This window comes from Squalius cephalus, assembly GCF_949319135.1.
Source record: "Squalius cephalus genome assembly, chromosome: 17".
Taxonomy (NCBI): domain Eukaryota; kingdom Metazoa; phylum Chordata; class Actinopteri; order Cypriniformes; family Leuciscidae; genus Squalius; species Squalius cephalus.
The window spans coordinates 17,302,416-17,329,508 of record NC_137138.1 but is presented as its reverse complement, the minus strand read 5'-3'; the positions used below and the strand labels follow the sequence as shown (position 1 = coordinate 17,329,508).

General features: G+C 36.5%; 1 protein-coding gene across 3 annotated transcripts in view; it reads left to right on the top strand.

The window, feature by feature from the left end:
- The first annotated feature begins 2,032 nt into the window (after positions 1-2,032).
- arhgap32b (Rho GTPase activating protein 32b) overlaps positions 2,033-27,093 on the top strand; it is a 116,387-nt gene continuing 91,326 nt past the window's right edge. For all 3 annotated transcript variants that reach the window (XM_079847262.1, XM_079847261.1, XM_079847260.1), the window contains exon 1: positions 2,033-2,546. The gene's annotated coding sequence lies outside the window, so the exon portion shown is untranslated. The remainder of the gene's footprint in view (positions 2,547-27,093) is intronic.

Genomic DNA, 27,093 nt, shown 5'->3' with positions numbered 1-27,093 from the left:
CATGACATTTGAGCATTGACAATTGAGGGTGAGTAAAGGATACAATCTTCATTTTTGGCTGAACTATGTTTTCAGAAGTGTCTTTTTAAATTCTGAATTACAGGATGAATGTTGTTACCTAAAATGTTAAACATCACATTAAGGAATGTGGGAATCTGCTTAGTTCTGTATCATTTATTCCCATTTGTATGGTTGTCACTGCTGTTCAATAGCTTTGCTGTATTGTTTTGATGTGCTTTCATATGTTTCAGATAAATGAAATTTCAAGTGGCACCCATAGGGTTAACTCTGCTTACCTCTCTTGTATCTTGTACAGTGCTCTTATTAATTGCACCGTAATGGTTGCCATTATGTTATGAGTTTCAGATTCCAAACAATATTTTGACTGCAACTGTTTATAGTTCTCCAGTAGCTCTAAATTAACTAACATCTACAGACCTCAGACACAAGAAGCAATGATATGATGCTAGGATGTTGCTTTACTCATCAAGACTAAGGTTATAGATTTTTTTTTTATTATTATTATATATATATATATAGTTCAGATAATAGATACAAGTGGAGCTGCCAAGTATATAAATAAATACACAAAACAATTACAATAATAACTATTTAAAAAAAAAAGACTAACAGTGGTAGATACTGACCTCACAATCATCACTTCGGTTCACTTCACCCAGTGCTGGTACAGCTCATTGACATTTTCAGATGCTAGACCCATGTATTTTTTTGCCTGCTTCAAAAATGTTTTGTATTTTGAGATAATAAAAGAGACAAGAAAATGACAGTATACTCGTGTGAGCTTTGCTTATGTATGGGAGACTGGTGCTATTGTAACATTTTACATTTTCTTCATACTACCTACTGTACCTGTTATCTTTTGGTGTAAAAAAACATGTGCCAAAACTAATAGTAATATTAAAATATTTTACATCAGGACAGACAAGATTGTTCTATTGAATTTGTTTTCAAAAAGGAATTTTATTAGAGGGGATTACAAAAAAAATCCTCTTCATTTTATCAGTATTATGACAGTCAGTAACCTAAAACAGGTTCTCAATCAGACCATAACTCAGTCATTTATAAAGTATAGGCCCAACTTAATAAAAACAGAAATACTGTAAAATGATGCATCTTTTCGGGAAACCTTGCTGTTATGTCCTGACAGAAGGACAATGTTTATTTTAAAAAATATTTTAAGTTTAACCACTGTGTTCCTACTTTTGGTCAACACAATATACATATATTTAAAAATCAGGCAAAATAAAAGTCCTGAAACTATTTTCCCCTTAAACTAATAATGGTTCACCAACGTCTCACAGCCTGTGGCAATATACACAAAAAGAAAATAACCCGCTTTGGCTCATTTTAGCAACATGTGATAATTAGAACAGCAACATAGCCTAATACATGTCTGATGTGCAAATAACGCTATTTCGTAAGATTTTCTGACTGCCGTGACAGTTCAATAGATGGAGCTGAAGATCGGTTCTAATGCTGCTGTAGTCTCATACATTCATCCATTCATTCATTTAAGTAAATGCAAGATTTGTCATTTATTTATAATAAATATTTGACACTTTTTTTGTATATAATATTTCTTTCAGGTTTGTTGTCTGTTGGTCCCAGAAGCAACTCAATAATCAGTGATTTGTGTGTTAGATTTGCCCATTTTGATACAGTTAGGACCTAGGCTACTCAATTGGCCTATAATATTTTACTGCAAGTGTATTTCTGTAGGCTATTAGAATCACGATTTATACTTGCAAATATTGCACTATAGGACCAATGCAGGGCAGGCTATGTGAAGTCTTGCATAATTAATGTGCACAGTAACAGTCAGAGACTGACTGCTCTTGTCAATATTTTAAGAGAATGAGCACCGCACGACAATTTCATGATTCTAAAAAGTCATACATCGAGCCCTAACAAGAAATACTCATAAAAAGGGAAAGAATGAACGATTCAGTGCGTGTGCCCTGATAAAATCCGCTGGACTTCTGCGCCAATCGCACTTATGTGGTCACGGTGACGCGCATGGAACACCACTGCGCGGTCACGCTTTTGAATGTTGAACCGAAGTCTCTCTGTGGCAAGTGGCGGTACGCGTGGCTCAGCCGACAGGACAGTACACCTCTCTTCATATATTCGCTAACATTAAAATGGACGTCAGATATGTGACAAGTCTAGTCACATATTCAGTCATATTTTTTTAAAGTTCAGTCAGGAACGCCGCTCGAACAGCTGGTTGGTTGCAGCTAGCTGCAAAGCTAGCTCGACAAACCCCTTCCCCACAAGAAGATTTTTAAGGAACCTATATAATTTCATCTCTCTGAAGTTATATTTGCTGCAGCACAATCCAGTTTCGTGTGGACTTTGCGGTCTTTTTAATTTAAATCTCTTAATTTCACGATGCGACTCTCTGGCACCGGGTTTCTCGGCTGGCTTTCTGCGGTCTTCGTGGAGGATCCCTGGATAGAGCGGTGCTGAGCCACATTGACACCCCAATATTCATTTTCTCGAGCATTTACACAATTATACAACCGGTAAGTACTTAAACATAGCGGGTTACCGTTATATTTATTCATAACTTGGTAGTGAAACGCCTGCGCGAGCGGGGAAAGTGGAGCGGCTTGAATGTGTGTGTGTGTGTGCGCGCGTGTGCTTTTGCGTGCTTTCCTATAATAAACTCTGCTACTTAGCTTTACATTTTATAGCTTATGTCTACATGATTGTATTTTATGCATTTTACACTATTAAGTGTCAATACAACTGGTGTTTCTGGGAAGTTTGAATTGATTAGAATGTTATATTGATTTACACAGTAGCCTACATTCCCGGGGAGGTGTACTGTTTATCCTGTAGCCTACTTATATAGGTGCCTAAACTTCGTTAGCTGTCGCTAGTTATTATCGTTAAATAGTCCCTTAAGATGAGATCTACGAGTCAAACGAATTGCCATTTATAAAGACAGTAGGCTATAGTAGCCTACGTTTCGTGTTTCACAATGAGATCTGACCATAGACGTTGGTTTATTTTTATTTTTTTGCTCTAAGGGTGCAGAATGACAACATAAAATTGAGGTTTTATGTCTACTCTTTGGTCTAGACCAGAGGGTTTCAATCATTCATTTAGATGTCAAGGACCCTCAAATATCCTCCTTGTGACCCCATCCTAAAATGTAAAAGCCATCTTTTAGATTCTTGAAATAAAGACACAATTTATACTTTTTGAAAAATGATTGTCTCAAATATTATTTGGAAAATATTTAGTTGCGTTTTGTTTCTACTCATTATATCACCGTGCTGTCATAGTAGGCCTAATGATCCCCCCCCCCCCCCCCACTTGTTCTCTAAACATTTCCACTGACCCCCTACACTTCCTTCCTTGTGGCCCTTTAGTTTAAAAATCCCTGGTCTAGACAAATGAGAATTCATGTAGCACCTTTGCATTCAGGTCTGGTTTTCCCTTTTGCTGTGAAAGGGGGTTTGCAGTCATGAATCAATATTTTAAACTGAATTCAGTTGTCTGGTTGTTGTACACCTGTTAGACAGAGAAAAATGTTCTGCTCTTGGCCACATTGCTTTAGAAAAATAACGATGCGCATCCTAAATTATATTAAAGTCTCTGAATGATTTCGAGACTTGACATTAAGCCTGAGAATCAGCTGGAGGCGTCTGTGTGCATATTAAAGCAGCGCTCTGCTCAAAATATTGATTTTGGTGATAGAATTACAGCTATATGTATAGCTTAGGCTTTAGCCTGTATTGTGATATGCCCACAGCTTTCATTCATCGTCGTCTTACTGAGGCGAACCACATCCAATCTTGTCTGACACTCTTATTGCCAGCGTGGAAAGAGCAACCTTGAGCAGCCTGGTTATAAACCTTTTCTACCTTCGTGTTCTGTCTGGTGCCGTGCTTCACATTCTTGCCCTCGTTGAATCGCACGTGTATTATCAAGATGTGAATCACTGCTGAAGCGATGAGCTGCTATTGATTGGCACAGTGGCAGAATGCCTCTCATATTTCCTCTCATCTTTCTAATTTCCTGCATCGGTTAGCATACAAATTCCATGCTACTCTAACAGTGATTATTTGGAGAACAATGGTGCATAACTCTTTGAAATTATTGTATTTGCATTACAACTCTGATAACAAGCAATAACATAAAATGCTTAAAGCCATAATGATTATATAATTAAATGTAAGGCGCAAGATAAGCATCAAAACTGATAACAGCCTATGTACTTGTAAAACATGTTGCACGTTGCCTGAATGTGATTGGACTGAATTGTTATTGTGTATTGTCTGGTTTCATTAGTTCATCTGTTCTTTAACTCAGGCAGGCAGTGCGGGATAACATATTGATATATGACCTACATAAACAGGGAAGACACTCCCTACATGATACAAATTGAATGCATATTTGTAAGGTGATTACAAAATGATACACACACAAATGGAAGGGTTTGGATTTTAGAGCATTTCCAGATGTGTGGATGGAAAAGTCTTTTTTCTAATATTGGCAGATATCATTTAAACTTTTGTTTGAAGAAGATTATCCCATTTTATTAACATTCATCCATTCATACTTGCTTTCCAGCATATTTTAAATGCTGTCATAAGCATGTTTTCTGTGTACGTTCACCGAATTCCGTTCTTTCACGTCTATTTTTGCTTTAAGGGACACATACACACAAAATTGTCAAAATGCCAGTATCCTTATAAACGCAATGGCTTATGGTGTACGTTAACACAAAAAATTGAGAAAGAAAACGGATGCATATTATTATATTGGATCCTTGCATTCAGTCTTAAAGTGACAGCAGCCTAATACACCGGCTGCTGTCTGTTTTATTAACCCTTTCACACGGTAGTTTAATTTGACTTGTTTTAGAACGTTATCACCTTATTATTTCCAATGGCGACACGTCATGCTTGTCACTTGACACACTTCAGCCACAATACCACTGTATGATCTGTATGACAAAATTTTCACAATCTTGACAGCCATGTTATCTACATGATATTCTGATTTTCAAATGCATGTAAGTGAATGCGTTTTGTCATTTAAAAACCTTTATCATGATCATGTTAGTTGATCTATAACCCGCCGTTCGTTCACACTGAAATTCAGAGAATTGTATCTGTCAGATTTACAAAACATAAATTCATACACTTCTCCCGAAATGCATGAAAGTAAGAGGCCAGTGAAATGGGAGAAGAATAGAGTAAACTTTAGGCTACCTACACAACGTGTCTCTGATATGAATCAAACGTATACATTTCTAATTGAAAGGATTGTTATTGGCACTTCCATAGACATCAGTGTGTGTATATTACAAACTACACATTTGTTTTGATAGTACTTGTGTATGTAAATGTCTGAAACCCAAAATAAATATTATGTGTGTAATAAAGTTTTGATATGTCAAGCTCTGAGCGTGTCTGTCTCTGGCTCAGCGCCAGCCAACACATGAAAGCACATTTGAATTTAGCAGTTGATCACGTGATGCACTGACCGTTCTAATCACACCGGTGTGATCATACGCTCCAGTGAAGACTAGTATTTTACATTTGACTATTCAATGTCTGTAAGTGAATACTGTTAGACTTGCCTGAAAAACATGAAACACTTTCATTTGTATCTTTGTTCTGTTGTATTTATATCTGCTTGTAATTTTATTATTGCAGATTTACTTCCCTACAAAATCACCTCAATCGTTGTAGAATGTTCTAGATTAATTCTGTCCAAATAGAGCTATGCAAGTCATTTGGTGACTTTTTTTCATATTGCAATATAATTCTGAAAAAAATAAAAATTTCAATGTCAGTTTTTTTCCAGTGTTGTGCAGCCCTGCTCTCCGTAGACTAAGCTTAATTTGTGTTGGTCAAAACAGCATATGTGATTCAAGATACAGTGTCAGCCTCATCAGAATATGAAGTGTGTTGTAAATATCAGTGTTTGATTCACTCCAGCAGCCATCTGTTTTCCTTGTGTGGAGTGGTTTGCGTTTTTTCATGTGTACTTGGTGAATGCCTTTAGGCCATTATAACGCTGCTCTGTGAAATGAGGAAAGAATTTAAATCTTTGCATTGAAATATGAAAGCACATTAGTGTCTATTTCTTATTCTCTGTTTTTCTCTCTCTTCACATACATTAGTGGTGGATAATGCCAGTATTGGTTAATGGCATTGAATTTGGTTGAGAACAGAGTTTGCATTGTATGTCTATGCAAACTAATGCAAAACAGAATGACATAAGGCAGTGCTGTTCAGAAAGCCATTGTTGGGAGGTAGATATTATACAAACCCTGCCACTTGGTGCCTTAACTAATATGAGACGCATCTCTGAAATGAATGTTAGTTTCTATTTGAAATGCATTCATTGATATTTTCAGTTGAATGAGCATGTTGTCTTAGAGAGCAAGGCTAATGCAAAGTTAGCCTACTTCTGCAAGACTTGAATTCCATTAGTTAGTCAGACATAGTCATGGAAATTTGGATAAGGAATTTGAAATTGTGTAGTTAAGACTTATATGTTCAAGTAGTGTTTCAGACAAGAACGGACGGCTTCTTCCACCTTTTTGTACTTAAAAAAAATATTGTTCACTGTGTAACAACTAACCAATTAGTTCTGCTTGAATTGTAAAGGTCTCTCTGCTCGGTCACGGTCAGATGTTAAATTTTCTGACAGGGACTTGCAGAAGCATAGTCTATCTGAAGATGGAGTAATCTTGGCTGGGAACATGATGCTGTAATTGGGCTGCTTATTTGGAGAGGGTTTAAGAGAACCTCAGAGCTGAAAGATGTTTGAATTAGGCTGACGCATTGCAGCTTAACTAAACAGACAAATCAGTCCGACATTGTTCAGAAAACATGAGGTAAAGACGTTAAGCAAAGTGCTGTGCAAATAGCTACAGGAACGCATGTACTGTACTCAACCTTATCATTATCTCCCAGCTTCTTTCCTAACAATATGTTGTGTCAGCAAGTTAAACTAGTGTTGCTGTTTACCTGTTTGTGTTTAGCTTTTAAAACACTTTGTCCACGTCATGATGGAGAGAGAAGCGCTCTAAGCACTTTGCAGGTGCGGTTTCATTAACCGTTGTGAATACTCAGCTCAAAACGTTTGTGTAAGAGCAAGCACCGGCTGACTGATGTGACGACTATGTGCTACTCATCATGGTTTGCCATCACAAACCTGCAGAAGTGAATCTTGTTTCTCAGAACTAATGGGCTTTGTTCTGTCTTTAATATAATTCGTTCAAATGAATAATAATTAGTTGTTAGTTGCCAACAGCACAGCAGCTCCCGACAAATAATGACACTCAAACCCAGTGTTACTTACTTGTGGAGTGGAACCAAAGCAAATCTCTGTGTCTGTTTTCAGGCCTTCCCGCTAGGCTCTCTCCAGCGCTGGAAAGCTTTTTTAATATTAACGTGGGTCCTAAAGCTCTTGTCCAGTCATAAACCTTAATTTTCCAGTGATTTCTTCTGAGCTTTTCTCTTTTGTATTGTCTCATCTCTATTTCTGCAGTCTCTTGTTCGTTCTTTCTGCTCCACCGTCATATGCCCCATAATGCTGATTGGCCACACAAGTTTGTTGATGTTCTTCGTGTGTCGTCCGACTAACTTCCAAACAGCATTTTTCAAATAACACTTACCTCACCTTTAAATGAATGATTCTATGATTCACTCATTACGGCTTGCCGCTACCTACTGGAGATTTTAGTTTCATATATAATAGTATCATTTAATTTTTCCCAACATCTCATATTACAATTCACAATTTTATATTTAGAAATTTAATCTCATAACATTTAGGCAATTGTAATTGTTGTGTAAATTAATTTTGATAAATGGTAAGATGTATTTTGTTGACACTGATTTTATTGAATTGCTATAGCCCAACAGTCCTATAGTGATTGAATAGTGTTAAATGGTGTAATTAATTAAAATGATCAATACTATGGAACTTATTTTAAACTCCATTCATCAAAGAATCCTAAGAACTATTCATTATATTATGTAGCATATTGAAGACACTGAAGATGAGCAATGGCTGCTGAAAATACTTTGCCATTAGAATTTGTTTTAAAATAAAATACATTATATAAATTATATTTTAAAATATAGTAAAATAGAAAACATTTCATATTGTAATCCTTACAAAATTAGTTTTTACTGTATTTTTGATCAAATAAATGCAGGCTTGTTGAGCCTAAGATACTACTACTTTCAAAGAAAAAAAGAACAGTAGTGTGTGTTTTCTGAGATTCTTGGATATCACAATATCCCCATAAATATTCTGCAATAACCTGGAAAAACAAAGCAGAGTTCTGTATTTCCTAAAAGTTACAAAATGGTCCTACTGCTTACATAACCTTGTACATTTGGCAAACGAAACCATACTCATCCTTTCGGTGACTGAAAAGTTTGCAGTTCAATCAAAGGATTCATTGTCTGTCGACAATCAGCACTGCCACACACAAAGCCTTGGCTGAACTCTAACCCCCAGCTCTGAGGGCTAAGGATGCATTGTGCGGGAATGAGGGCTTTGTCATTTCAGGTCACATGTCCATTAATTACTAGAGTCTCATACATTGGTTCGTCCCCTGACCTCCAACACTCAAGCTGAGTGAGCGTGTGTGCGCTGAGCATAAAAAGCATCTCCATTGGTCTCCACTGTAGAGATGCTTTGGAATTTCTTATTGGATTCTTTGCGTATAAACAATTCCCACATTGAGAGAGGTTGTTGGAGAACATCCAGGGAATTCCTACAATGGGGATAACGAGGAAGCCTTGACAAAGGGAGTTCTCATTCGGTATTCAATTGGCAACATGGTGTGCTGAGGAGCTCTCCTGCACAAAACTCTGATACCTTGGGAATGTTTGCACCATTTATTACCATTTTCTTTGAGCGTATCTACACACTGTAAAAAAGGAATTGTTGAGAACCAAAAACAAAAAGGTCCTGTTAAGTGGAAAATATGTAGTTGCTTTTTTGTTTTGTACTTGTTTTGGTTTACTTGTTGTCCTAATCATATATTTTTATTAGGGCTTTCATGATTCCTTGATTAAATTCAAGTACTCTATTTAAAAAAATTCACGATTTCAATTTACCTGTGTCGAGGGACCGGCAAAATACCGGAAGTGGTTCATTCCATGGACAAGAATCCATGAACCACATTATTAGACCGTTTTCTAAGGCTGCACAATGTTTTAAATCCATATAAAAACAATACAATAGCATAGTACTATTGTTAATTTACGAAAGGCAGCGATTCAGTTAAATAAATATATGCCCTGCATGTTTAGTGTATGTTTTTATTATTTACACCAACTCAAAATTTTCTAGTGACTGGTCACATCTAACACACACATCTAAATAAAAATGTAGGCTATATTGGTAAATTTATATTAGTAAAGCAACTTTGCTGTATTTTTTATTCCCCATTGCCATATCTCATATCATCATATATTAAACACTCAAGCCATTCGGCCACAGTTTATTTTATAATATAATAGTTTATTTAATAAATTGTATTAAATCTACAACATTATTGTGAAAATACCTTAAAATGGTAAATGCATTGAATTTTCTGCACAGTAGACCTTTAAAAATCATGCATTTAAATTCAGTATTCTGATAAGATACACAAAGCTGATGAATTGCACCTTACATTAACAAAATCACAATTATTTGAAAAACATCAATTATCTGCAAAAACATAAAAAAATACCAAAATGTAAGTAACTGGGGAGTGTACTCACCCAGTGTTTAGAGAAATTTCACTTACATTTTAGTATTTAGGTACTTTGTGTTCATGAAACTGCAGCTTAACAGTTTAAACATTTGCCTAAACATCTACAAACATTTGCTAAAGTGCAAAAACGTCAAAAACACCATAAAATGCATAACTGGAGGATTACTTCAAATGTTTTTCAATTTTTTGTATTTTCACAAGAGGTACTTTGAGCTCATGAAACTGCATCTTAACAGTTTAAACATTAAACATCGAAAACATTTACAAATATTTGAAAGACTGCAAAAGTCACACACACACACAAAAAGGAAAAAAGTACAGGGTTACTTCACTCAGTGTTTAGTGTAATTTCATCGGAATTTTAGTATTCTCACAGGAGGTACTTTGAGCTCATGATGTCCTTTTTCAATCAAGAAATGTTGATTGAGAGCAGATGTCCTTAAAATCACAGTTGTCACAAGAAAATGTGGCATTCTCCTGATTGCCAGTCTTTGGATGTACCCTCCACAGGTGTGTTTTTAAAGCCCCAATTGTTTTGACAATACAAACACATTCTGGGTGTAAACAGGGAAAGGAAGTTGCATTAACTGACCAATGGCAAGTTCTGTAGTGCTTGAAAAGGATGTCTTGGTGAGGTGATGAAAACTTGCAGAAGTGGCACTGCATGGACTTATGCTGAAAACCTGCAAAATAAATAAATGACAAAGCCTCCTTGCATCAAATAGCTGACGGCAAGTGACAGAACAAAAGTTATTTTACATAACACTGGCAAATTTGATTAATTTATGTCTTTAAAGGTACAATATGTAAGAATTTTGCATTAAAATATCCCATAATCTCAAGGCCAGTGTTATATATTTTAAGTTGATTACTTACAATATCCCAAATGTTTCCAACTATTTTTAAATCGTGAGAAAATTGCGATTTTAACCAAGGAAACGGGGTGTTAGAGCAGGGGCGAGCTGGGAGTCGCCAGTCAATTGCGTCATATCCGCGTTACCCTTGGTTTTCGCTTGTACTGCGTGGAGTCCTGGACAAATGCGAAAGTTGTAGCGTCTATCAAGCAACAAACGTTAGCTTGTTTCTTGTAGTCGTTATGGAACACAATTATTCTTTACCGATTGCAGCTGGTTCTGTCGACAAAGCATGCTTAATTTTATATTTTCCAAATGTAGCATTCGGTAATAGTTATGTTTATGTAAGGGAAGTATTATTGCTTTAGGTTTGTGTTTAGTTTATTGACATTGTTTATCACGTCTGGCCATGTAAATAAATATAGCATGTGTTATACATAAAGATGAATCAGTATTTTGGCAAATGATGTGGGTATGTTCGAATGTACTTTTACAACAATTGTTTAGAACACGTAAAACTGCGCCGCGTTATCACAACAATGAATTCGACATACAGTAACATCTATGATAACCAATTTAGTATGAAACATTACTTTTCTTGCGGTTAATTCATTTGAATGAAACAAAAGTGTGATGAGGTTCAAGAGTCAGGAAGGAAGAAGACGGGTCGGCGTGACTGGGACTCGTACTTTATTAAAATAAAGCAAAACAAACAAAAGTCATGCACAACGCGCATTCACCATGGCAACCGCGACGGCAAAAAACAGTTCAAAAATGAGAGCTCGGATCCACCGGTTTTCTTTCTCTGCGTCCAATTTTCTCTTCAGTCTCTCTCTCGTTCCAGCGCGGCTTATAAGCGGTCTCTCCACGCGGATCACAGCAATAAGACACAGGTGTTCGTCATTTGCACTTGACCTACTTGCGTCCCGCTCGTCTCTTCTCTCTCCCATTACAGACCGCACTGAACCACGCCCCCCTCGCCACAAAAAGCATGTCATTATAAAAATAGAACTTAGCCTCATCCATGAACATGATTTTTCGATTCCCGTCTGACTGATTTACATCCACGGTGGAGTTTAAAACGACAGTTCCCATCATTCCACGCTCCTTCACATCGTCATCAAGCTACGCCGTGTTGTTGTTGTTTGGAATGTAGCGCCCTCTAGCGGCAAAAAATTCTTGCATATTGTACCTTTAAATCACATGCAGCAATATTTAAACTTTTAAACATATTAATGAATTTTAAATTCATGAGGATGTCTAGTGGCGGATCCTGGCTGTAACAGTGGGCAGCAAATGAATTGGAATTCTTGCATATTCACGTAAAATAGCTTGCTTCTGCATTGATGATAAAGTGGATACATTTACAGCAAACAAATTTGGTCCTTGTTCCTGATGTACATGCACTGACATACCGTTGCAAGTTTGATTTATTAAAGTATATGAGGGACAACTACTTAAAATCAAAACTTGACATCAGTTAATTATGTATTTATCCACTGACCTACAGAATATGACAATATGGTTGGCAAAGATGGACGACAAGGTTATGAAATGAAAGTCTGTAAGATTTATTGCTGCCCTTTTTACAACAAAGTGACACCCATGAAATTCATCCACTGACATAAAGTTGCTAACTCTAAATTCATTAAGTTAGTCAGTAAATTAATAATGTCAATGTAATATCATCAAATAATACTAAGTTTTGAAGTAACATTAGCATTAACCCAAACACCACTTTTATTTTTATTGATATTCTTATTGTATTTGGCCTGAAATAACATTTATTCAATAAAATAAAATTGTTTTGAAAATTCCGGTTTATAGTTCTGTATTAATAACAATAATAGTTAAATTTGTTTTTTCCCCCTAATTTAGAAGCTCCATATCAAATCTTGCCTAGGACACCAAGTAAGCCAGAACCAACTGAGGATGTCAGGTTACCTAAAATGATAAAATGGCCACGTTGTGTCCTCAACAAGCTAGTAGTACTAGGAGTTCCTCCCCAGACTAACACAAAATGGCAGACATCAACTTCGTAACTTATGCAGCCTGAATTACACTGTCACATGTTTTAGCGGTCTCATGGGGGCTCTCAATAAAGCATCTTGCTGAACTTGCGCAGAAACATCAAAATATAACCAGCTTTTTAAAATGGTTTTTAAAACTAGTTTTTATAATTATTGACAAAATTAGAATATAGTAAAAGTTTTTTTTTTTTTTTTTTAAGTTTTGGGTGGGTCTGTTGAAAAGTGGGGCCATGTCTGAGCTACAGGACATCGTCTTTCAAAACATAACCTGCGTGAAAGAGAGAAAAAAAATGAATGCGTCATTGCACCCAGCACTTCTGAAAATGCACTTCCGAATGCGTCTCTGTCCCCAGCACATTTCAAACCAAACTGACGCCCATGTGACATCGGCGAATGTCATTTTTATTTCCCGATGGCAGTTAACGAGGCAAATATCGCCCGTTACCGATGTTCAGCTGATGCATCAGTGCATCCCTAAAATATGCTATCTGTTCATCGCAATTTCAAAATAAAAGTTTAAACCTTTCACTCTGAATTTGCATGTTTTGATGTCGCGTGAATGTTTGCGAGTGAATGTGTGCGTGTGACGGCAGGCGATGACTGGTCGGAAAACAACGTGTAGTCTGACACTGTCCACGACACGACAAGATTTTAGGAGTCAAAATCGTGTAATCTGACACCGTGACTATCGTAACAGACACAAAAATCTTGTGTCTGAACCAGGCATTATTCATCGTGTCAGGCTGTCTGTTGCGATGTGTTCATCGCGCGAGTTCATATCGCGATGACGATGAAAATTCGATGTATCGTTCAGCCCTAATGTCCACATATTCTTGTTCAAGAAATTACCCTGGCTGTAGCATATATATATATATATCGTAAACAAATAGCCAAATATTAAAGATAAATGTACATTTGAAGTAAATGTCGTTTGGCCAGTATTAAACAAGGATTTGATATGCTGTAAAGTGTAACAATCAACAGGCCGTTGGTGACCTCTGCAGGCATTTGTTATAATACATAATGTACAATGTACATGTACATGATTGTTTAAAAATTGTATATTTTAACAGTGTTGTTTTATAACCATATGGTTTGCTTTTGATACTTTATTTGAACCAAATATTATTGCCTCATTGTTATATGCATTTCATTTTAAAGCCTTAGGTCTTTGCTTGGGTCTATTTTTATTACCACAAAAAATATCTGTACTCTGTCTTTACTAACCCTACTCGATTAATCATCAAAATAATCGACCAATTACTCGATTACCAAAATAATTGTTAGTAACAGCCCTAATTTTGATTTCATTGGCACTTGTAGAATATTGATATTTTCTGAAAGGCATAGAGACTGTTTTCACAAGACTCTGTTTTCTGCTGCATCACTAGAACTGTTGCTATTGAAAGGATCTTTAATTTATTCAAACAATCTTGTGCCTTGATCTCCTGAAATCACTCTTGATATAAATTGCCTCTCTGATTGTCATATTCAGTGCAACCTTCCAAAGCACATCTAGCATACGGCTTGATGCTCCAGCTGTGGGAAAGAGCAATTTGAGGGATGACTCATCTGTGGAGAATCTTCAGCCTCAGTTCTGACAGCTCATTTTTCCTGTTAACTCTAATTTGTCTGAAATACAAAAGGAGCCTGCATACTACCATTTTATTTTTTCCTTTTCAGTATGTTCTCACTGGCCTGTGAATGTAATTTTTGGCATCGGTGTTGGTATAGTACAATTAATAGCCAACAACAAGCAGTCAACAAAAACTACTTTCAGTAGCTTCTTGAAGGATATTCTTTCTGACTTCCCAATATGATGATAACTGAAAAACGTGTGCTATTAATTAGTCAGACAAGAGACTGAGAACATTTGGAATAAATATTGAAAAAAAAATGCTCACCATTTGGCAAATTGCTGGTCACTTCTGCGCATTGCTGAGTAATATGAACAATAAGGCTTCAATTCCAACAGTATGTGCTGAGTAAGATAATCTCTTACACCTTTAATTGGATTTTGATGTGGAGATTGGGTCATACAAGGTCACGCAGTATGTGTTAAGCTGTTTGACGAGTCATGACTGGGCTATTGACAGCTAACTTGTAAATTTAGCTTAAGGCTGACAAATCGTAATATTGAAAATGGATTAGCTGCATCCAGTCTTTTCAAGGCATTATCATTGTCTTGTATGTACATGCATGTACCATTCTTTGAAGCAGTGTTTAGTCAGCCTAGCAACTCCTTATACACTAAACTCAAAAGTCTTGGTTGTCTATTGTGCTATTCATTGCAAACTTACTCAAAGCATTCACAGGTGTAACTTCTCAGTTGTGCATAGGGCTGTCACTAATGAATAATTTGGTAATTGAGTAATCGGTTGATTATTTTGACGATTAATCGAATATATATATTTTTGTGGTAATAAAAATAGGCCCTAGCAAACAATAGCCTTTAAAATTACTTAAAATGTATGAGGCAATACTTTCTGGTTCAAATGAAGTATCAAAAGCAAATAATCATATGGTTTTATAGAGCAACACTCTTAAAATACATGATATAATTTACGTAGTATAAACAATAAACTTATGTACATTCCATATCATAACAAATGCCTGCAAATCCAGATCAAATCCTTGTTTAAGATTGGTCAAACAACATTTAATTCAAATGTTAACTTAATCTTTAAGATCTAAAATGCTACAGCCACTGTAATTTCTTGAACAAGAATATGTGGACATCAAAAAATGCAAAATCAGACAGCGAGGGTTTAAACTTTTAATTAGAAATTGCGTTGAACATTTCACATTGAAACTTGATGTATTCTCCTGTGTTGGCATAGGTTTATAAATGATTTGCGTTATAAATCTGAAGAAATGGCGCACATTGTGTTCCCAGATGAACTTTATAAGTAACCTTTATAAAACTTAAAAACTTTATAAGTTAGCCTATACTTTAAAACTTTAAACTTTGTTATACTTTTTTATATATATATATATATATATATATATATATGCTTAATTTATTTACATGCAGGGCAAAGGCTATATTTATTAAATTGAATCACAGCCTTTGTGAATTCAAAATGTGATACTTTCGGCTAAAGTGATGTGGTAAAGAGCATTTGCTGTGATCTAGGATTTTTCCAAACCCATGTAAATCTTGAGTGAAACCACGCCTGACAGAATTGGGACACATGAGCAATTTAGGATTGGAAGACAACGAAGAACTGCCTAGACTAACACTGATGTTATCTGCTCTCTGTTAGAAGCTGTTTCATTAAGTGTGAAATGTCCTGGCTTGCTGTGCCGAATGTTTTTTTTTTTTTTTCTACACACTTTATTTCCAGTGTAGTTTAAGTTCTGACTGTCAGAGGTGTTTGTCATATGTAAGATATTCTGGGTCAGATTTGACTAGAACCCTTTTTAAAATGGAAAAATCTATCAGTCTGACAGAGAAGACTGCACTTGTACATTCTTTTTTGTTATTAGCCCTTCTTGTCCTTGATCTAACTTTGCCATTTACCACCCATTTATAGTTTGCTTCCATCTGAAAACATTGTTTAACAAAAATTAGGCTTGTAAGTTCTTCATTGGGTAAGTTATGCATTTACTTTCCAATCAAGCTGATTAGCCCTTGTAAGTTTCACCAAGACTGTTGAATTGAATTTAAAAACGTCACATAAGCAGGAACCATCGGCTTTCTGTTCTGCACCACTGAACTGCTTCCTGAGGGCACAGACCTGTGTGATACTATGGATTGAGACTCATAAATTAATCATTAAAGATTGAATGCATTAATTATTCATATGCACATTCAGGCAATAACAGCCATCAGTTAAATCATCTTGGTCCAGTCTGGTTTAAAGTGTCTGTTTTTCCCTGTAGGATTCTTCCTTTAATATTTTTAAACAACTTTAGGAAGTACTTCTATTGTACATTGAGTATTTGGTATTATGACCAAAACGCTGTTCCAAGAGAACTCGTTTTGGCCAGATTTGAAGGTGTTGTACATGTAACCTATGCCAGAATGCCCTTAGCTCAACTAATCAAATATGGCAGATGAGATGGAAAATGCAATATTTTATTCAATATTTGTGTTGCTAAAAAGTATTGTCGTTGGCTAAGTAACATGCTAGCTTCAAACTATTGCATGTAGCGTTCCATTCACTAATGAGATTCTGTCCTACACTAGCAGCATCCTACAGCGAAGGAGCTCACAAGGGCATGGAACAAAGCTATACTCTGCTATATTATGAAAGCAAGACCAAACTACTGTCTTGTTACAGAATTTGCTTATGCAGTCTCCTTTCTTTGCTCTTGAACTACAATTGGGTAAAGTTCATTTTCTCACTTGAGTGCTTCCTAATGCCACAGACTGCCCTCTGTTCTTTGATCCACTGCTGCCACTTGACACTGGCACCAAGTGCTCGAGGCTGTTGCCAGACAGCTGCCTGGGGTGAGTGAGGAGCATCAGACTGATTTCATTCTGTTCCTGATAGATGCAGGACCTCCAGACGTTTCTCAAGAGCTTTACTGATAGGTTTTGCAGTGTCCTCTCCATTTTTTTTTTTTCTTCTTCTTGCCCCACGCTTTTCTCAAACCTCACTTGAATGCTCACCCACACAGAGTTGTTTTTCTTTTGTGAAACTGCAAAGGCTGTGAAATGTGCTTCTCATATTTTGATGTACATTGGAGATATAAAGCTGCTTGTTTGTTCAACAGTAGGCCTATCTCAAGGCCATCTCGTGATGTTTTTCTTGCTCACTGTGAAGAGGTCACGGAAAAGTCTCTAGTAGGCTAAGTATTGTGAGACTTCTGCCGAGTGATACTTTGATCTCTATCATGCTGGCTGCACAGTCAACCTAAAAACACATTCTTTTTTTTCACATCACTGCCTTACTGACTTAAAGTTGCAAGCATATTTGTCCTCTTTTTTATTTATTTAATTCATCAGCAAATAATTGAATTGTGAAGTTATAGTTCTTTATGGTAATTGTGACATACCATCTGCAAAGCAAAGGTATTTTTGAAGGTATAGATGCTGGGATTTGTCAGCTCTCAGATGCCGTGCTGAATTAATGAGCAGTGACCTGTCCTTGAACACTGCGGGCATGTCAGACGGGCATTTGATCTGCATAGCTCTGGATACAGGTAGGTCTGTCCCCGACTAAAGATTTTTCTAGTCAACTAGTAGTCGTTGATTTAAGCCATTAGTTGACTTATCGCATGTTTTAACTACTTTAATACTGGGGGGATACATAAGCCATAATGAACCTTTAAAGGAGTCATATGACGGTTCTAAAAAAAACATTATTGTGTGTATTTGGTTTAATGCAATGCGTTTGTGGTATTAGGTTAAAAAGTCATTATTTTGCACATACCGTACATTATTGTTGCTCCTTTTATGTCCTGCCTTTCTGATACGTGTCGATTTTTACAAAGATCATCGTTCTGAAAAAGCGTGGTGTGCTCTGATTGGCCCGAATACCTTAAGCGTGTGATGGAAAGTCACGCCCCTTACCATATTTGGAACATCAGTCCGTAACATATGTCGGTGCTACCTTATCAATTCGAGCCCGAATCTGAACCGGAAAATGCAGATGATCAAGCTGATAGATCAACCTTGCCAGCGCGACTGGACCAGAACGTATCCGATTGGTAAGGTTTTATTTCATTGGGGACATAATTAGTGATTATAATGACTTATACTGTCTTTTTACACTGAGTTACGCTATGTAAACATAAAACCAGGTCTGCATTTGTGATCGTAGAAATGACAAACAAGCATTACTCTATACTGCTCAAAATTTGCGTTTGAATAGTCAGTAGCAAATTCTTAAAATATGATAGCATACTTACAGACTGTGTCTGTGAGTCAGAAGCACCAGACTGTACTTGCAAAGATGGAATTGCCCCATTTTTTAGAATCAGCCTTTGTGCACAGCCGGCCTTGTACCCTCCCAGGTTCTGGAAACAGTCCTCCGAAAAATGTGCAGCACACAGTTTAAATATTTTGGTTATACTGTTCTGGAACAGTTGTAAATAAAGCTTCACCACTGTTTTCTAATTGTGTCCTCTTTTGGAAGGCCAAACAAAGTAGTTTGGCTTTCGCAACGAAAAACAGCGTCTCCACAACACGGCGGCAACAATAATACAGCGAGAATACATTGCGTATACATTTGGGTGGTGTAACGAAACTCTACCCCCACACACTGACGTAGATTTGTGGGGGCGTGTTTGAATGAAGCATTTTAGGAAGGCGTGGCTGAGCCTTAACTTTTACAAAAAATGCTCTTTGCGTTTGAGACTTGTAACTCTGCAGATCTTATACATGCACAAACAGCTACATAACACACTAAAGAAAAAGGAAAAGAAATCGCATTATATGACCCCTTAAAAAAAAAAAAAAAAAAATATATATACAGTGAGAAAAATAAGTATTTGAACACCCTGCTATTTTGCAAGTTCTCCCACTTAGAAATCACGGAGGGGTCTGAAATTGTCATCGTAGGTGCATGTCCACTGTGAGAGACATAATCTAAAAAAAAAAATCCAGAAATCACAATGTATGATTTTTTAACTATTTATTTGTATGATACAGCTGCAAATAAGTATTTGAACACCTGAGAAAATCAATGTTAATATTTGGTACAGTAGCCTTTGTTTGCAATTACAGAGGTCAAACGTTTCCTGTAGTTTTTCACCAGGTTTGCGCACACTGCAGGAGGGATTTTGGCCCACTCCTCCACACAGATCTTCTCTAGATCAGTCAGGTTTCTGGGCTGTCGCTGAGAAACACGGAGTTTGAGCTCCCTCCAAAGATTCTCTATTGGGTTTAGGTCTGGAGACTGGCTAGGCCACGCCAGAACCTTGATATGCTTCTTACAGAGCCACTCCTTGGTTATCCTGGCTGTGTGCTTCGGGTCATTGTCATGTTGGAAGACCCAGCCTCGACCCATCTTCAATGCTCTAACTGAGGGAAGGAGGTTGTTCCCCAAAATCTCGCAATACATGGCCCCGGTCATCCTCTCCTTAATACAGTGCAGTCGCCCTGTCCCATGTGCAGAAAAACACCCCCAAAGCATGATGTTACCACCCCTATGCTTCACAGTAGGGATGGTGTTCTTGGGATGGTACTCATCATTCTTCTTCCTCCAAACACGTTTAGTGGAATTATGACCAAAAAGTTCTATTTTGGTCTCATCTGACCACATGACTTTCTCCCATGACTCCTCTAGATCATCCAAATGGTCATTGGCAAACTTAAGACGGGCCTTGACATGTGCTGGTTTAAGCAGGCGAACCTTCCGTGCCATGCATGATTTCAAACCATGACGTCTTAAGTGTATTACCAACAGTAACCTTGGAAACGGTGGTCCCAGCTCTTTTCAGGTCATTGACCAGCTCCTCCCGTGTAGTTCTGGGCTGATTTCTCACCTTTCTTAGGATCATTGAGACCCCACGAGGTGAGATCTTGCATGGAGCCCCAGTCCGAGGGAGATTGACAGTCATGTTTAGCTTCTTCCATTTTCTAATGATTTCTCCAACAGTGGACCTTTTTTCACCAAGCTGCTTGGCAATTTCCCCGTAGCCCTTTCCAGCCTTGTGGAGGTGTACAATTTTGTCTCTAGTGTCTTTGGACAGCTCTTTGGTCTTGGCCATGTTAGTAGTTGGATTCTTACTGATTGTATGGGGTGGACAGGTGTCTTTATGCAGCTAATGACCTCAAACAGGTGCATCTAATTTAGGATAATAAATGGAGTGGAGGTGGACATTTTAAAGGCAGACTAACAGGTCTTTGAGGGTCAGAATTCTAGCTGATAGACAGGTGTTCAAATACTTATTTGCAGCTGTATCATACAAATAAATAGTTAAAAAATCATATATTGTGATTTCTAGATTTTTTTTTTTTTTTTTAGATTGTCTCTCACAGTGGACAAGCACCTACGATGACAATTTCAGACCCCTCCATGATTTCCAAGTGGGAGAACTGGCAAAATAGCAGGGTGTTCAAATACTTATTTTCCTATCCATCCGTCCGTCCGTCCGTCTGTCCGTATATTATAGTGTAATATATAGCCTATTCCACGCATAAAGCTTGCCGCAAAGCAACGTCAAAAGTAATGAATTATGAATGTGTCGGAAAAAATACATTAGTTTATTAATAAATAATCAAAGTGTTTTTTGATTCAGTGTCAGCAGCAAAGATGTTGACAATGCTCACTTACCCATCTCTGCAGTATAGTGGGAGGTTCCTATAAAGAGAAATGCACATTTCATACAGATTAGGCTACATAATGAGAGTATTTGTCTTCTATTTGAATTGGTTCTTTTAAAAGTGGACATTTCAAGCTTCCTATAGATATATTGTCTGTGAGGGAAGTAGTTTCTTTTAATTTTTGTGACGTGCTTCAGTTCAGAGACGGCAGAAAGCTTATTCTGTTTGTTTTCTTTATTTTACAAAAGCACAACGTTTTGTTGTTATTGTGAGTTTACCCAAATGTAGACCCTTACAGTTTCAAAATGTATATTCTGTATGATCAAAATGACAGAGTATTTTAAATTGATCCATTGTTGTCAGGAAAAAAGTGATGGTGCCAGCGCCTCCATGTCATGCAGAGCTCTTGCTATACATTAGCTTCCACACTCTGCACAAACACTTAAATATGTATCTAATAATACCGCACATTTATCTAACGTTAGAGTGATTGGCTAAGGTCCTTATGTTTCAAATAAGTCATATTTGAGGTCGATGGATGATAGGCGAACGTCTGGATTTCCTGTCCGACATACTGTAGCCGTTTCTCAATATGCGAACTTGTCTGTACTTGTGTTCTTGTGGACTTGTGAAACGTCATCAGTCGCTGCCCTAGTACTGTTCCAATTCAAAGTTCACATCTAGCCAAGTCCAGTTCAAATCCCCGGATGTGTTCTTGATCCGCCCCTTTTACCGAGGATGCATCGAGAGGTGACTTGTGCGGACTTCAGACAGCCAGGTATCCCAGAATGCATCTCACACCAACCAGCAAGCGTCAATAGCAGAGGAGAAACCCCGCGTAATTTAAAAATACTGCTATAATTGTGTCACAAAATGTAGTTTTAAGAGTATTTCAGGCGAGAATGTAGTTGTTAAAAGCTCAAATCTTTGGTTTATTTATAAAGATAGCGCCTATTTGAAAATTTGATCTGACGTTTTCGGAGTTTTGAGAACCAGGCAATCGGACGCTCGGCGCTCGTACCCCGCCGAGAACAGCCTCTCTCGGCTAGTGCTGCTGACTTGCCGGTGGCTCGGATGTCTAGTCTAGTGGTTTAACTAACATGAGATATAAATCGTCTTGTGTATATCCAACAGGCGATTTATTTATTTTATTTGTCTCATTAATGTATAATTTGTTCCCTGGCAAAACGTTTTAGCTGAGAGCAAAGTGAAGTTTCATAGCTTTATTTAACGTTAGTCTATTTAAATTTAACGTTTTAGCGAGAGCTGACATGTTTGACTGAATCGTTGGCTTTTTATTGTTGTATAGCTTCTTATACCTTTTAGGCTACTGATACTTTTAGAATGGCTATTATTGATCATTAAAACTGACATTTAACAAAAAAGGTTATGTCATTTTATTTTATATATTTAAAACATAGCCTATACAATATTTTATTATAGTCTGCATGTTGCCTATTCTCTTCACTGTATATACATATATGACACAACCCTGTCTCTTTTTGCTAAATATTCGTTTTAATGATCAATATTATAATGTTTTTTTTATTCATCATATTTTTAAAATGAAAACAAAAAGAGTCAGGGTTGTGCTTTATATTTTGTGTTGTTGTAAATATGCAGTGACGATAATCAATTGCGTTTCCTGAACCACATTTGTGTGGCTATTATTGATCATTAAAACTGACATTTAACAAAAAAGGTTATGTCATTTTATTTTATATATTTAAAACATAGCCTATACAATATTTTATTATAGTCTGCATGTTGCCTATTCTCTTCACTGTATATACATATATGACACAACCCTGTCTCTTTTTGCTAAATATTCGTTTTAATGATCAATATTATAATGTTTTTTTTATTCATCATATTTTTAAAATGAAAACAAAAAGAGTCAGGGTTGTGCTTTATATTTTGTGTTGTTGTAAATATGCAGTGACGATAATCAATTGCGTTTCCTGAACCACATTTGTGTGGCCATTATGTTAAAGATTTTTTTTTTAAATGAAAATGAAAAGAGGCAAAGTGGTGGTTTATAACATATTTCGTTTTATTTGTAGCCTAAAGAGATAACCGGAGTAGCCAGAGCGAGCTGCATGAGTGACGCTATCAAGTAGCCTACGCCGCTGTTCCATTTGCAGAATTATCGGACTTGTGTCCTCCCGTCCTCGGGAGTTCGTTCTCCTGAGTCGAACTTGTCAGTCCGAACTACCAAGGACTCAAGTCCGAACTTTGCGTACTTGGTATTGAGAAACGGCTTGTAATTACCACTAGAAGGCGCCATTAACGATCTGTCCCTGTGTGACTTTGCCACTTCCTGTGGAGTTTTTTTTTCCTAATTAAATTTTGAAAAACTTCTCGTCGATTTAACGTTTAGGCGAATATTTGGGGGCAGTCCTAAACCTAGGACATATCCTCCTGGGACCCAGAAAAAAAAAGTTTTTTGAATTTAGTTTTTTTCCATGTCATCACTCCTGTTTAGATCACAATAAACAAATGGTAAAAAAACATTTTTGCAAAATAATATTTTATTCATAAGTTATGCTATGTCCTCTGTAGTGGACGCCAGGACTAAGTTGTTTAAAAAATAAAATGACATGAAATTATATGTATAGGCAAAAACAATGGGATTTTTTTTTCAATCACCAATAAATTTGGGGGTTTCAGGATTTTTTCAACCAAAATTTGTATAAAGATTATTCTCAACTATGTTATGAAAGAAATAACGGAATGAATTGATACACCATTTTACATTATGCAATATGTGGGTAAAATGTCCATAAATTAATATTCCCATTCAATGCAATGTATATATAAACTGTATCTAATTTGCACCTTAATGTGTTCTTGGAGCAACATTTAATGAAAAAAGAAGTGTAATAATTGGAGTAATAATTGGCAACATTTTAATAATAATATCTAATATTTCATAGGAATATTGATGTATAATTTATTTCCATATTCTCTTGTTGTGTCTCACAAAATGCCTGATAAACACGATTTAAGTCCTGATGTCCTCTACAGTGGACATGTATGAAATCAACGCCCTGTTCTGGAATAGGGCTGTGCTCAGAATATCGATACAACGATACATCGTCATGAACTCCTGACGATGCGTGTATCGATACAGCAGCTGCCGTATCGATACTGTTGTGCTTATGTAGCCAATTCAGGGCTCGAATTTCGGCGCGGGTATTGCGATTAATTTTAATCATTCCTGCACTTTAGCATGTAGATTGTATGAGTAAATTAATCCACACAGACTATACAATCAGATCAGTCATTTTAAAACTTTCTGCGAGACGCAATTTCACAAAGAGCGTGAAGCCTTGTTTGTACTTTCGCCTGGCTCCACAGCGCGAGTCTCCACTGCCTGCACGCGCACCTCCCCAAACGGATGAGGCGTTTATACTCGACGCGCTCACAAACAGCTTGCGAGTAACAAAAGTTATTTTTCGCGGATTATATCACTTTAACAAACAAAAACACGCAAAATTATGTCAAACATTTCGGTCTTGTTGAGTATCCTCTAAACACAGTCGGTTATGTCTTCAGCATAAAACGCATGATGGGACAGTATAATGAAATCAGGATCCGTGCACTAACGTTAGCTCTTAAAGGGACAGACGCCATATGTGTCTGTCATTAATATTGTTGTCAAAACAACAAAAGATAGTTTTAATTTGAAGAATTTGGATTAATAGCCTATGTATTTAATTTAGTCAGGACTAAAATACTACCCAGTGTTATTTTGCATTTGATTACTTTATTCAGTTTCTAGTAGCCTATTTCTGAATACTAGTGCTAGACCTATTCAAAAAGTTCTCTCTTTCTCTCTTTATTCTATTGTATTAAGGAAGAGCCATTTTAAGCTTTTTTGTGTTTTTTATTTCATTTAACTCTTCGTTTTTTTAATGACAAAAACTAAATAGTTTTTCAGTGATCACAACTGTTATAACACTGGTTATACAATAAACATATATTACTGTTACTAAACTCTGAAATTCCAAATTGATCCATATCGTGATACCAGGGTTGGGGAGTAACGGAATACATGTAACGGCGTTATGTAATCAGGATACAGAAATCCAGTAACTGTAATCCGTTACAGTTACGTAAAAAAACGTAGTAATCAGATTATAGTTACATTTTGAAAAAAAGGGGAATACTTTCAGGATTACAACGGTTTCATTTAAAACTAAATAAATAAGTATTTTGGCATAATAACACTATATTAAGCGCTGCTTGAGTAGTTCCTGGTTCTGTTGACAGTAATGACTCACGTGTGCCACGTGCTGGTGCATGTGCAAATAACAGCTTTCTACAATCTCCTCAGACGCAGATTGAATCACTGCTGCTAGTAGAAACGATGCTGCCAGCGGGTAAAGTTGCTTTTAATTCATGGAAATTCCGCTGCTATTTTGTAGAAATTAGGAGAGTAGCTTTTTTAGTACCCAAAATATCCTTTCTTTTCTCACGTAACGGGATGTTCGCTGTCTAGGTAACGTAGGGGAACTCCCACTGCCAACGCCCCAAGTTCAGTCAGGCAAATTAAGAAAGATCACGGCGGCTTTGGTCAACATGTAGGCCTATTTTAAAATAAACTAATGTGTAGATTGTGTAAAAATGTAAATATTTAAATGTTGTGTTTTTATTTTTTAGTTAAAAATTAGTTAAAATTAAAACAAAATAATCTGTAATACCATACATTAGCCACTAGATGTCTGTATAGCCCTTTACATAAATATATATTCAGGCCTGTGTCGCTGTGTGTATATTTAGCAAATATTGTACACTGGACCAAATTATTAATAAAAGAGGTTTTTTTTTTTATTTTTTGTTTTTTTTATAATATGTCTTCTTGCTTGACTTTATTTATATATGTGACCTTGAAGTAATCCAAAAGTAATCAGTTACATTACTTTCATATTAAGGTACTTGGATTACGTTACTGAATACTTTTTTTATGAAGTAATTTGTAACTGTAACGGAATACATTTTTAAAGTAACCCTCCCAAGCCTGCGTGATACGTATCGTATCGTGGCTTTAGTATCGTGATGCGTATCGTATCGTGACATTGTTGGTGATACACAGCCCTATTCTGGAACAGAAAATATTTTTTTTATTTGAAACCCCTTAACATTTTCCTGAGATGTTGTTTTATGAAATACAATTTGAAAAGTAGTCCAATTTAAATTATAATTACAATATATTATCTTATTTACATAAGAATGCTACATTTGATCACTAAATTAATGTCAGACATTTTTAAAGACCAAGGAGAAGTTGTTTTCATGGTGAAACCTCCAAACATTTGGTATCTCTGAAAAGTCCTGAATGTGCTCTTTACAGGACACACAGGTTGTGTCATGTGACATGTATGACGTCAGAGAAATTCACTAAAATATAATGTCCACTACAGTGGACAAAAGTCTATTCTTGGGTCCCAGGAGGATAAACCTGTAAAGAGAAGACTTTCCTGTCCATTTCAGTCATGAACTGACTTAGACAATTAACAACAGCTTTCATAGTCTATCTACTGTAAATGTAACGTAAAAATGTACTCCTTTATTTCTCAGATGTTTGAGCTGTATGTCTTAGGCATTTGATTTTTAATTGATCACTTCAATTCTGAAGAAATGTCAGCCAGCTGAAGGTCATGTGAAGACATAAAGACTCAAACAGGGGAAGAAATGTTGCTGGTTAAATGAATAGAATGGAAAGTGCTGGTACTTTGTCAGGAACATTGACTTTTGGAATGAGCAAGCGAAATAAGCTAGCTTGTTCACACTCTCAGATGCTTCAAAACCTACTATCTTTTTCAGCTTTGAGGATAAATGTATAGCATTTCAGAGTGATTACAAAGGATCTGTATTGCTTGTTTCTGGATCTCGTGGAGCCTTTTCACAACAGCGTTTTTGGCTTGTGGCTTTATTTATTGATGCTAGATTAGATTTTCTTTTGGAAGTGTTTTGTTGTAACAGCAAACATTGCAGGACCTTGTGTAAATATAGAGATGGAATATGAATAACATAAATCTTATAGTGCAACAAAATAATTTTTTTTTTTTTTGAATCAGCATACTCAAATGATGGGGGAAGAGAAGTCAGAATCAGTGAGTTTGAATTGTTCAGCTTTCAGCATTCGCTGATTGTTTCAGAATTTGTTTCAGAGAATGTTTCTGTCATACACACAGACTTGACAGAGTGGTTTGA